Source organism: Triturus cristatus, chromosome 5_2, assembly GCF_964204655.1.
Source record: "Triturus cristatus chromosome 5_2, aTriCri1.1, whole genome shotgun sequence".
Lineage (NCBI taxonomy): Eukaryota > Metazoa > Chordata > Amphibia > Caudata > Salamandridae > Triturus > Triturus cristatus.
Window position 1 is genome coordinate 1,069,612,673 of NC_140588.1, and position 12,286 is coordinate 1,069,624,958.

Consider the following 12,286-nt stretch of genomic DNA (forward strand, 5'->3'; position numbering starts at 1 on the left):
CAGGCTCAGTTCCCGTCCTCCTCAGACTCACCACCCTCAGAGAATAGCCACAAACTTTCTAGTGGTAACGAGAGGAACCCAAGCTCATATATTCTCAGATTATCATCTGGGACACCCAGCGTTTTCCTTTGCTTGTTTGATCTTCTTTGCGCAAGTCCTCCATCAGTTTCACCAGCCTCAATTAGAGGAAGGGCTCTAGCGATAACTCTATGTGTCTACACGTCTGTACCAGTCTTGATGTATGTATGTTCTTGACTCCATTCTGAACAGGGATTCTTCCCAAGGTAGCGGTTACGCGCTCTCCCTGTGAAGCAAGGTGGTGCCCTAATTGGGGGTAGGTGTGGAAGGGGGGGAAGTACGCAGTTGCATTGGAAGTCTATATATGTAGCTGTGCTCAGTGCTGACGCTGTGGTATTGTCCTATGAAGCTTTTATGTTTATGTATCCATTTATGTAGTCAGACCACGGAGACTCACTGTTAGAACCACCATATAGAGTACGCCAGAGAAGCCGATTGTTCTATTTTCTTTACAGGTACAGAGATGTTCCTATGTATCAGGGATGGTTAAGGGACTGAACGTTAGGGAAGCTAGATAGGGTACTGATCATGTTCCTTATGTTTTACAGGTCTCCCTCCCTGCTGTCCCCATCCTTTCCTTCCCTCACTTGATCCTCCTAATGACCTGTGCCATTACGGCATCCAGGCTTGGGTATATCAAGAGGTGGAACCCTATTAGCAACAATCCGATCCCGAGGGCTGAACCAACGTGACCAACCGTGACAAATTCCTCATCAAATATTGAGAGCAAAGATCTTACAAATCAATCATTGTGCGTCGGCCGCAGCGGGCGTGCCACTGGCACGCCAAAAGGCGAGCCCATCTACGCCCGTCCGCGCCTGGACCACGCCCTGGTCCACTCATTTCAGGGATGGGGAAAGCTGTAGTTTCCTATACCAGTAAGGAAGTGAGTGCCTTCCATAAACATGATAAACTGTGCAAGCACATTTGTACCTGCCTAAATCCTGCGAATCTACCCGATAGGGCCAAAGCTCTTTGCTCCACCTGTGGGTTCGTACTGGAGGCCCAAGATTTGGTACAGTCAAATCTGGTAGAAACGGCGTTCAGCAAATCACAGCCCACATAGCATAAAGAAGAAAATGTCAAGGTTCACTCGGCCCTTATCAGTGCAGGTTCTCTCGTTAAGCACAACCATCTGCTTTATCTCTTATTTATTACGGAAACTTGGGCCAACCCCTCAGCGGCCTAGACTTCTGCATCGTCACACCTGACGGCATCTCGGCACACAGATGCGATAGACTAAAGAAAAGAGGGGGAGGGTTTGCTCTCATACACCGAAATGATTTACTGGTAAAGATAGAAATGGATCCCTCCACAGTATGCGAGGCATTAAATTTCAACGTAACACTTTCCAATCATCAGTCTTTTAAGGGGATCCTCCTTTACCGCCCACAGGGCCCTAGGGGAGACTTCTTATCAATGATAGGAATCCTACTGGAACCTGCCGTCGGTGAATCTAGTTTTACGATTCTAGGGGATTTAAATTTTCATTTGGAAGCCACTGAAGATAAGGATTATTTATCCCTTACCTCGGAGCTAGAGGTGATAGGACTCCTGTAAAGAGTCAGTGGCCCTACCCATTTGGCTGGTCATACGCTGGATGGTCTTTTTACGAATAATGAAGGGATCTCTGTAAATGAGATCCTCCCTCTGATGTGGTCCGATCACCATGCAGTATTATTCGACATTAGTATTTTGGACCCTATGCCCCCACACGCTTCGTCAATCCCTCCTAAACGGTTTAAGGCTTGGAGTTGTATAGATCAGGCTCACCTCAAACAGTGTCTTTTGAATACTCAGCCAGAAGCTGTTTTGGACTTAGAACTGACCAGTACAAACTATACGGACTGGCTCCAGAACGCTTTTGCTGAGCTGGTTCCGTATAAAACAGTTTCCAAAAACAGGAGGACTCCCTCTGCCCCATGATTATTTTAGGCATTGAGGCTGGAGAAACAATGGTGTAGGAAACAAGAAAGGCGTTGGTGCCTAGAATATGATAGCAAGGAAAGATTTCTCTATAAGCTGGCAAATTATAAACGCCTTATACTAACAGAAAAGAGCAACTATTATACTAGAGAAATAGAAACCGCACAAGATTCCTCCGAACAGTTGTTCCAGGTGGTTTCTAAACTGGCAGTGCCAGCAAACAGCTCTGATAAGGTAGCATCCCAAGCGCTTTGCGACTCGTTAGCCCTAAGCTTTCAGGTTAAGGTGGGGCAAATCTGTTTGAACTTTAATGCCTCTGCTGAGGACAGGAGTCAGCTGGACTTAAATAGCGAGGGACAGGTCAGTTCTGCCTTCAGGGAATTTAGGCCAGTCTCAGAGGAACTGATAATCGATTTGGTAAATACAGTCAAATCAGGTTCACCGTTTGACCCTTGCCCCCCTTCAGTTTTGAAATTGATCCCAGACCTAATAGGCACAAACTTGACCAACATCTTCAACTCGATGTTTAGTGCTGACACCTACCCTTCCCAAATGGAAGAAGGCCTCTATTCTCCCGTTGTTAAAAAACCTAATATGGATCTAGGGGAAACAAACCATTATCGACCTATTGCGCATCTCCCTTTGGCAGCCAAACTTGTTGAAAAAATTATGAACATTTAATTGGCTCAATTTATTGAGGAGAATAAGCTATTGGATGAAACACAGTTTGGCTTTCGGAAAGGCCATAGCACAGAAACCGCACTCATCAAAGCTACTGACGAAATCAGGTTTGTGTTGGACAAAGGAGGTGCAGCAGTACTTGTGCTACTTGACCTATCAGCAGCTTTTGGCACGGTTGATCACACCACGCTAATCAATCGAGTCTCTGCTCTAGGCATTGGCAATAAGGCAAAAGCCTTTTTGTCATCATTTCTATCTAATCGTACCCAGCTAGTTAGTCTGGGTGATTTCAGTTCCCCAGTCTTTTCACTCCCATGTGGTGTCCCGCAGGGGTCCTCGTTAATTCCGACATTGTTCAATATTTATGTCACCGACTTAGCACGAGTAATCAAATTGTTTGGACTAGCTCTCACGTCATATGCAGACGACACCCAACTGGTGCTCGCCGTTCATAAAAACAGGGACGCAGTATCGACTCGCTTTCACGATGGCATGTTGGCCATCAGTACCTGGATGTCAAGGCATTGCTGTTAGATTTGGGGGTCTCTAGTTGGCAGAGGTAGGTACCTTTGTCCAAGTAGGGGGCCCTTGCGTCTAGTCAGGATAAAGGGGTACACTCCTAAAATAACCCCTGCTCAGCCCCTTGGTAGCTTGGCACGAGCAGACAGGCTTATCTCAGAGGCAGTGTGTAAAGCATTTGTGAACACATACAGTAACCAAGTGAAAACACTACAGATGGATGCCACACAAGTTTTATATAAAAAATAAGTATTCTTTATATAGACTTATCACAAGACCACAAACAACAAAAATCCACAATACTGTACTTAAAATAGTAGAATTAGCTTAGTTCTCTTAAGATGGTAAATGCGACACTCAGAGTTCAATGTACCTTAAGATGCGTAACGCAAGACAACAAAAGTGTTGCAAGGACGGTGATGCGTTGAAGATCTGGTGCAAAGAAACAAAGATGGCGCTTTCTTCTTGATGCGACACGCTTCCCGGTGATGCGGCAGCATCTGCTCTGACGTCGATCCTCTTCTCCGGCGATGCGAGATGTTTCCACACGATGCGAGCCACAACAGGCCCTGCAACACTCTTCCCGGTGATGCGGCGGCATCTGCTGCGACGTCGATCCTCTTCTCTGGAGATGAGCCGCGACAGTCCCTGCGACCCGTTTCCCAGTGATGCAGCGGCGTCTACTGCGATGTCGATCCTCTCCCCAGGCATTGCGAGGCGCTTCGGTGGACCTGCGTTGACTCAACGATTCTTCTGCGATATGCCTTCCGGTGATGCGGCGGCATCTGCTGCAACGTCGATCCTCTTCTCTGGCGATGCGAGGTGCTTCGTGTTGTGAAGCGGCAGCGACAGTTCGGCGACACCCTTCTTACTCTTGAGTCGCGCTTCCAGCCCCTTGCGACACAGAAAGCCTTGCAAAACAGCAGGCACTTCCAAAGAACTCTTGGGGAGCTGGTGGGTGAAGTCTGTTGTCCCTGAGACTTCAGCAGGAGGCAAGCTCTTTTCCCAAGCCCTTGGAGATCCTTCACCAGTTGAATAAAGTACACAACGTTCCTTCTCTCCTCTCTTTGGCAGTCAGGCAACCACTGCAGGCCAATCCCTCAAGCTTAGGGATAGTCTCTCCTCAGTCTCTCTGGTTCCACTCCTCAGCAAAGGTTTCTTCTTGTTTCCCAAAGTGATCTAAAGTTCTTGGGTTTGGGTCCCAATATTTATACTCAATTTGTCTTTGTTCTCTGGAGGCAGAGAGGCCTATGCCTAGTCCAAACCAGTTCTGGTTAGTCCTGGAGCACTTTGTTGACAAGACTCCTTCTTTCCTTTCAGAGTGCAGGGCAGAGACATCAGACGCACCACAGGAGGTGGAGCCAGCATTGTGGAGGGAAGGCACAGCCCTATTCAGGTCCCAGGTGCAACTCCTCCCACCCATCTACATGGAGATCTCTCTATTCAGCCCTGTGCTGACTCACCCTGTCTCCTGGAATTTCTCCAGCCCCTGTCACTCAAACTCCAGACAAGGAATACACAGCCTAGCAGAGGCAGGTTTGGATGGTTAGACAAGAAAATACCTACTTTCTAAAAGTGTTATTTTCAAACACAGAATGTTAAAACCAACTTCACTAAAAGATGTATTTTATCATTCTGAGTTCAGGCATACTAAACTCGAATTTCTACCATATTCCCTGAATCAGTTAGGATTATAAGGTGTAATAATCAAACTGCCCATTCTGGCCTATGGGGAACAGGTAGCCTTGCAATAATGAAAAACGAAAATGGATGTAATTCACTATTAGGACATGCCATACACACCAGGACATGTCCTGCCTTATACTTACAATGCACCCTGCCCTTGGGGCTACCATAGGGGTGTCTGATATGAAGAAAAGGTAAGGTTTAGGGACTGGCAAGTGGGTGTACTTGCCCCGTCAGCATGGCAGCACCAGACTGCACCCAGGCTCTACAATGGCAAGCCTTAGACACACTTTTACAGGCTGCTTCTGTGGGTGGCACAACCAGTGCTGCAAGCCCACCAGCAGCATTTGGATTACCAGCCCTGGGCACTCCTGGTGCACTGTACTAGGGTATGACAGGTAACCCAAACCAGCCAATCATGGAATCAGTAATCCATACATCACTTTACAATAGGAAGCACTTGCACTGTGGCACTGGACAACAGTGGCACAGTGCCCAAAGCATCTAACACCAGCAAAAACACATGAGGCAACAGCAGCAAATAAAAGGGAGACCCACGCCAAGGTGCCAGGTCTAACAATTGCGTTAAATTAAACTCATCCAAGACAGAAGTAGTGGTCTTTGGAAACCTATCCATGGGGTGGTCTGTAGGCTGGTGGCCGGATAAATTGGGATCACCCCTAATTCCGGTCACTAAAGCCAGGAACTTGGGTGTCATTCTTGACGATAAACTGTCTTTTAAACATCATGCTAACGCAGTGGTCTCCTCATCCTTTTATGTTTTAAGAATGATGAAGAAATTGCTGGCGTTAATTCCGGTTGGGGCCCGGAGAAAGCTAATCTCCGCCCTGGCTATGTCCAAAGTTGATTACTGCAATAGCCTTCTAATTAATGCCCAGGAAATGGTTATTAATAAGCTGCAGTTGGTGCAGAATGTGACTGCCAGGTTACTGTCAGGTACTCCAAAATTCAAGTTCATCTCTAATGTGGTGCAACGGCTCCACTGGCTGCCCATAAGAAGCAGATCAACATTTAAAGCTCTCTGTCTTGCCCTTAAGGCCATTCACAATAAAGGGCTGGAATTTTTGAAGAAATCATTTCAGGTATTCACCCCCATCAGATCCCTTCGATCAGCAGGTGCCAATCTTCTTGTCATCGCTAGAACCAAGAGAACCAATTGGGGTGACAGAAGTTTCGCAGTTGCCACTGTTAAACTGTGGAACTCTCTGCACTTGCAGATTAAGATTAGCCCTACTCTGCTGTCATTCAGGAAACAAAGTAACAGGTTATTTTCCATTTTAAGCCTTACTTTCAGCAGCACATAGCACCGAGACACCTATGGGTATTTGTGCGCTTTTAAAGTTGTTTAAATAAATAAATCTAGGGATAGTTGAAAACAAAAAGGGGCTTAAATTGCAACATTGGTGGCCAAGATTAGACAGAAGAAACTGTGAGAAATTGTGTGGAATGCTGAACAACACAAATTACTTTTCGACTTCTATCTCTAACAGAAAGCCCTGAAAGGCTGTAGGAAGCTTTTTTAATTGATATTTTAGGCCATTTTTTCGATCAGAATGGAGTAGGACAATATGTAATAGTCTTGTTAGATCTATTTTCCAAGTGGCTGCAATGGTGTCTAGTAGATAAAGCAGATGCCAATGTGGTTGTTATATTTTGGATGACATATTTCAACGTGAAGACATACCCAAGTTAATCGTCAGTGACAATGGGCCTCAATGTGCATCAGATGTGGTTCATATCTCTTTTTTGTGCCAGAAATGGCAATATGAGCTAACCCACATCCCTTTACCATCCAGCTATAAATGGTGCGGTGGATCGTTAGAGTTTTTGATCGGAATAGCTAAATGGCTAATATAAGTAGTGAAATGTGTGAGTTACAGATCAAAAAGTAGATGTGGCCATACCAGATCACACCTACCATGGCAGGGTTCAGTATCTTTAAAATCTTAACAAGAAGAGAATCTTTTACCAAGGACAGCCTTGTGTGATTGAGGGATCAGAGACAAAGTAAGTTTTTATTTGAGATGATTAAGAAACTTCAAGACTACTAAAAAGGATATTATGATCGAAAACATGGAGTGTGTGATGTAAAGTTAGAGGTTGGTGATTGGGTCAGAGTTAAAAATACAAAACCAAGGATGGAGGCGGAATGACAGCAGCCAATTTTCAGAGCTTTTAGAAGTGTTGATTTTATTCACCAATTCTCCTGGATTGAGTGATGCTAAGATGTGGCATTTTGGAAAGATTGTGAAATGTAATAAAATGTTGAATTGTACCCACACTGAGATCAACGATAGTAAAACTACAGGGTGGTTGATGGATGAAGGAACATGTAACACTGACGGATTGAGTGTGGATTACAGAGTTTGTTTAGTGCAGTCCAGAAGTGGATCATATCAATATTTGCTAAGTTTGGCATCTCCATGCGTGATGAGCTGCTTTTGTCCAAGTTTATCTTCTATGAATCCTGGGGCTTGTAATGGAATTTACAATACTACAAGTCCCAGAATCCAAAGAAAATGAATCTGCACTGGATTAACACATCGCGCATGGGCCAAGGGAATGTGGCAGGTTGCATAGAGGGGTCATTCCGGTACTTCTTCTTTCCCCAGTACTTATTGTGGTAACATGCAGAAAGTTGATAAATGTACAACGAGGAAGGGTAGTATTGTGCAGCTACCAAAAAGATTTGAAGATTTTATTATAGGATTATGGTGTCTTAGTACAAGGTATCTGTTTCAGATCCTTTTGCTATGCTCTTATATTTACCATATTATTAATATTTGTGTTTTCTTTCTCTTTTAAGTATTAGTATTTTTTCTTGTAACTTTTTTTTTTAGAGTTTTATATAGTGCAAACTTAACCCGAAGGTATCAGAGCGGTTTGCATGAGCACAAGATACATTACAGATGGACACGTTCATTTTTGTTAGGCACGGGGAGATTAAGTAAATGCCAACCTTTGTAAAGTGCACAGCTACCTCCGGAGAGGTGTCCCGGCGCTCGGGCCGTCTGGAAGATTAAGCAAGCTATTGCCCAGAGTCACATGGTGCTGGGCTAACCTGTCGCCGGAGCTGGGGATCGAACCGTGAACCCTGTGGTCTTGAGTCAGGAACCCTGGCCGCTGCCCCACACCTCTTCCACTTGTCCAGAATCACAGGATGTTCAGCGTCCCTGCCGAGACTCGAACCGTGTTCCCAGCTTTGAGGTTGACTGCTCTAGCCGTTAGGCCACAACCTCTCCCCTAAACTTCTTGTATTACAGTTTAATTTTAGGCCTTGTTACAACAAGGAGATATCTTGAGTGTTGATGAAGTCACTGTAGGGCCGACACCTGCCCTCCTTTGGAAACGTCAGTCCCTGCCTGATGGCTTCCAAGCATCTCTATGGCCAACCCCGCCAGAGTCGCATCTGGAGGGGGCTGTGGGAAAAACAAGCCATCAGCCACCACACTCGAACCAAGGCTACGCCTAGTCCTTAACCCCTGCTTAAAACACCTTGCTTTTTGGTCACTGTGTCCACATACCCAAGGCACCTTCCCCTGGGTGACTACATAGACTTTATTCCCCCCAACTACCCAGCTCTTCATATCAATGACTTCGGGATCCTAGTCCCATCTACCTCTCTTCCTAAGTCTATCAAATGAGGTCTTCTTCGAACCCTAAGATCACAGTGCGCTTCGCAAGACTGTGGATGACCTTGGGACGACCATCTTTACCCTAGCAATGGTTATTTAGGTCAATACCTATAACTTTTCAACTGGTATCAGCTTCCAACATGTCGATGACACCTGCTGCTACCAGCTCCCCCCTTCGCCCTTTCAAGATCTGGCGCCAATGCTTTCAAGATCAAATACCCCCAAACCTTTCCTAACATGCATTGAAAATCATTGAAACCCAGGACCTTGAGAGACTTCCCGGAAACCCTCTTTGCAGACCAATACCACTGCCAACGCAAAAGTTGCATCAAAACCAACCTTATCCTCTTGACCTATGGATCAGATCCTTACCAGTTTCCTCCCATCCTCCTCTCTCTCTAACTTCCCCTTTGGACACAATTTCAAATGCTGCTCTCTCCCCCTTTGGCCTCTAAGGCAATCTTTCTATATCAATTTACAACAATCAGAAAATAATGTTCCAAACCAAGGACACAATCCTGGACACGATCAACTTCATTTATCTCGCCCTCCCATGATCCTCCATGATCCCCCTCTCCATCCACCCATATCACCCCCCAGCCCATTCCCCCCCCTTCCGATCCACCCAGGCAACATCTTTCACTCTGGACTCTTCTACAATCTGTTATGCCCCCCACAACCCATAGTTCACTGCCATTAGCAAACCATTAACATCGCTCCCACAGACCATCTCCACACCATTCCTCTCCAACCTCCCATAAACCATTATCTTACACTCCAGTTGCAGCTGCCACCCTTCTTTTATCCCCAAAGTCGGTCCATATGTCTCCGCCGTCCACCCTACCTTTTTTGTCCCCTGCTCTAACATCACTCAACACCGACACCAACAACCAGCACCTCTCCCACCAACACCTCAACCCTCAGGGTCCGTTCCAGACAGTCCACCCCAATACTCCCACAATTACTGAATGTAACTGGACTCTGTTCAACAAGCTCCTTTCCTCGTTCTCACACCTGTCTTGAAGAATGGACATCTTCACATCGGCTCTATTCCAGATTTGTGACTGTTAGAAACTGGCCTCCTTTACAGGTGCCCCCTCTCTTCTTGCCCTCATTGGAAATGCTAGATGCTGGTTTTTGACTCTGATAGTGCACTGGGGCTAACCAGCCCCAGGGCCCGAGCTTTCTCCTTAAAAAGTGATGTGAATTGGTAAACCCAATTAGCAAAGTACTTTCACCCTTATAAGTCCCTTGTAGATGGTACCAGTGGTACCCAGGGCAAGTGTGGTAAACGGGTTACCAGGGCTGCATCAATATATTGTTTCACCCTGGGTGACCCAAGTAAAAGTATTTAAATCAAAGAGGGGGCGGGGGGGGGGGGAGGGTAGGAGCGATTAAGTCCAGCACACGAGCTCTTCACTATATGTAATAATCCAACAAGAGTATGCTGTTCTTTTCAAGGCGGTAGAATAAGCGTGTATAGGTACAGTAATCAGAGGGGGAATGTGCTCCAATAGGAGCAAGTGCCCTCACATACCCAAATGAGTGTCATGCTTTATCATCGGGCGAGCGCCTCATCGGGCCGGCGCTGCAATGCCCAACGAGCACCCACGAGGGGGCACTTTATCGGAGATCTTTATATAAAACTACTGTTAGATGAAGTGAGGGTGTGTGGGCTGAATGTGTACATTGATTGAAAGTGGTGTGAAAAAGGGAAAAGTGTATTAAAATAGACTAAGTGGGTCAACCCATTAACACCCACTAAGCTATCCAGGACAATTATATCCTTCGATAGCAATCACCATTTTAATCAGACGAGTGAACCCTTTCATTAAAAAGCCTTGTCTCTGAGGATCACTAAGTCTATTTTAATATACTTTTCCCTTTTACATAGGACTTTCAACCTTGTAACTGATATCCCCGCTGCTGGGTTTCGGCATCCTGAAGATGGTGTCATTGACTGTGAGGCAAAGTATCTTTGGCGCAACCTGCCCAGGTGATTGACAGCTGCCAGCTACCACTGCACCTGGAGCCGCCAAGCAGGGTAGAAAAAATCCAGCTGTTGCACCTGGGTCCTGGGACCCCAATGGCCTCTACTCTCTGAGGGTAGAGTGTAACTCCATCGATAAGTGTGGTTTTGCCTAGTGCTGCATTTTTGACAGCTCCCACAGATCCTGTCAGCACCAAGGACAGCCAAGTAATCTCTTCACCTGGACTCCTTGGGCAAGGTAATAAATAAAGACTGTTGAGTCTTGGTCTAGGGACCTGCAGAACCTTATCCACAAGAGGGGTCATTCGAACTCGCCCTGCAACTATTGTTTTGCTAAGTGTGTTTTCCCCCATTGACTTCAATAGCGAATATTTGACAGCTTTCAATGCATTTATTGTGAATACTTTGAAAATCGATAACTCCGGTTGTATGCAACATATCAAGTTTGTTTTGGTGCCTGTATTGATATAAAAATGCAATCTATTTTTATAAATTGGTGTCCGGATTTCTTTTCAGTCCTTTCATTTACTTACTGTCAGTGCTGGCACTGTGAAATGCTTAACACATGTTACTCTGAGTATGCCTCACTGCTCTAAGCCGCACTACCAGGACCGAGCTAAGGCTTCTAAGGGTGAATCCGATCCACTTTTGTGTATTGTGTTAGTATTACATGATAAGGCCCTCCAGCCAGATAACATAATACTTCCACCTTGCAACAGTGACTCTCTGTCTTCTTGTCGCTCCTGCCTTATCACCTCCTGCGGACCCTCCCCCCAAATCCTTCCAGCTTACCGACAGACTACCGCCTACCCATACTCAAATGGACACAACTACCCCTAGACAATGCTGACCTACTCCATCTTCTAAAGAGTTATGCAGCTTCTAAATCCACTACCCACTCCTCCTATCTTCCAGCAGGGGACTGCATGATTTCCAAAATCATCTCTGACTGCATTCAAACTCACACACACCATCCCAGTGCATGCCCTTCCCTTCTAAACTTGATACAAATCCCAACTACCCTCCTGGAACAGCCTAGTCAGAAAGACAACAGATCTCCCTGAACTGCTTGCTACACAATTGTCGATCTGCAAATACTGTCCAGAGATATCAGACGCAATCCAGACTCATAACCTTGACATCCTAATCCTCATGGAAACGTGGCTCATTGTCTCATCTAACCACGCTCTAGACCTTCTTCTTCCTCCCAAATACTCCATTTTGCATCGCGGCCCAGAAGATAGACATGGTGAAGGCCTCGCACTCATTCACTGAAACTCTCTGAGATGTCTGACCCTCCCATCGACTCACTTTTGATCCTTCTAGTGCAGGTCTGTGGAACTGTCCATATCCACTACCTCCAAACTCCGACTGAATGTGATTTACCACCCACTGGATCAAAACAACACCTTTATAGAGGAATGCATGGATTCCTTCACCTCTCAACTTATCAGCTCTGACAATATTTTCCTTGGAGGCTTCGTCATCCACTGGGGAGACGTGGGCAACAGTTATGTGGACACTTTTACCTCCTTTCTCAATACCTACGATCTCCAACAATTCTGCAATAAACCTACACACCACAAAGGCGCAATTCTGGATCTGATAATCTCCAATTCCCCCATCTACAGACATATGACCCCATCCCAGTCGACTCATCTGGTCACATACAGATCCTGTTCTCTCTATCTGGTTCTTATACCAAAACATATAGGCAACCCAAAAAAGAGTAAATTTGGCTCAGAGACAC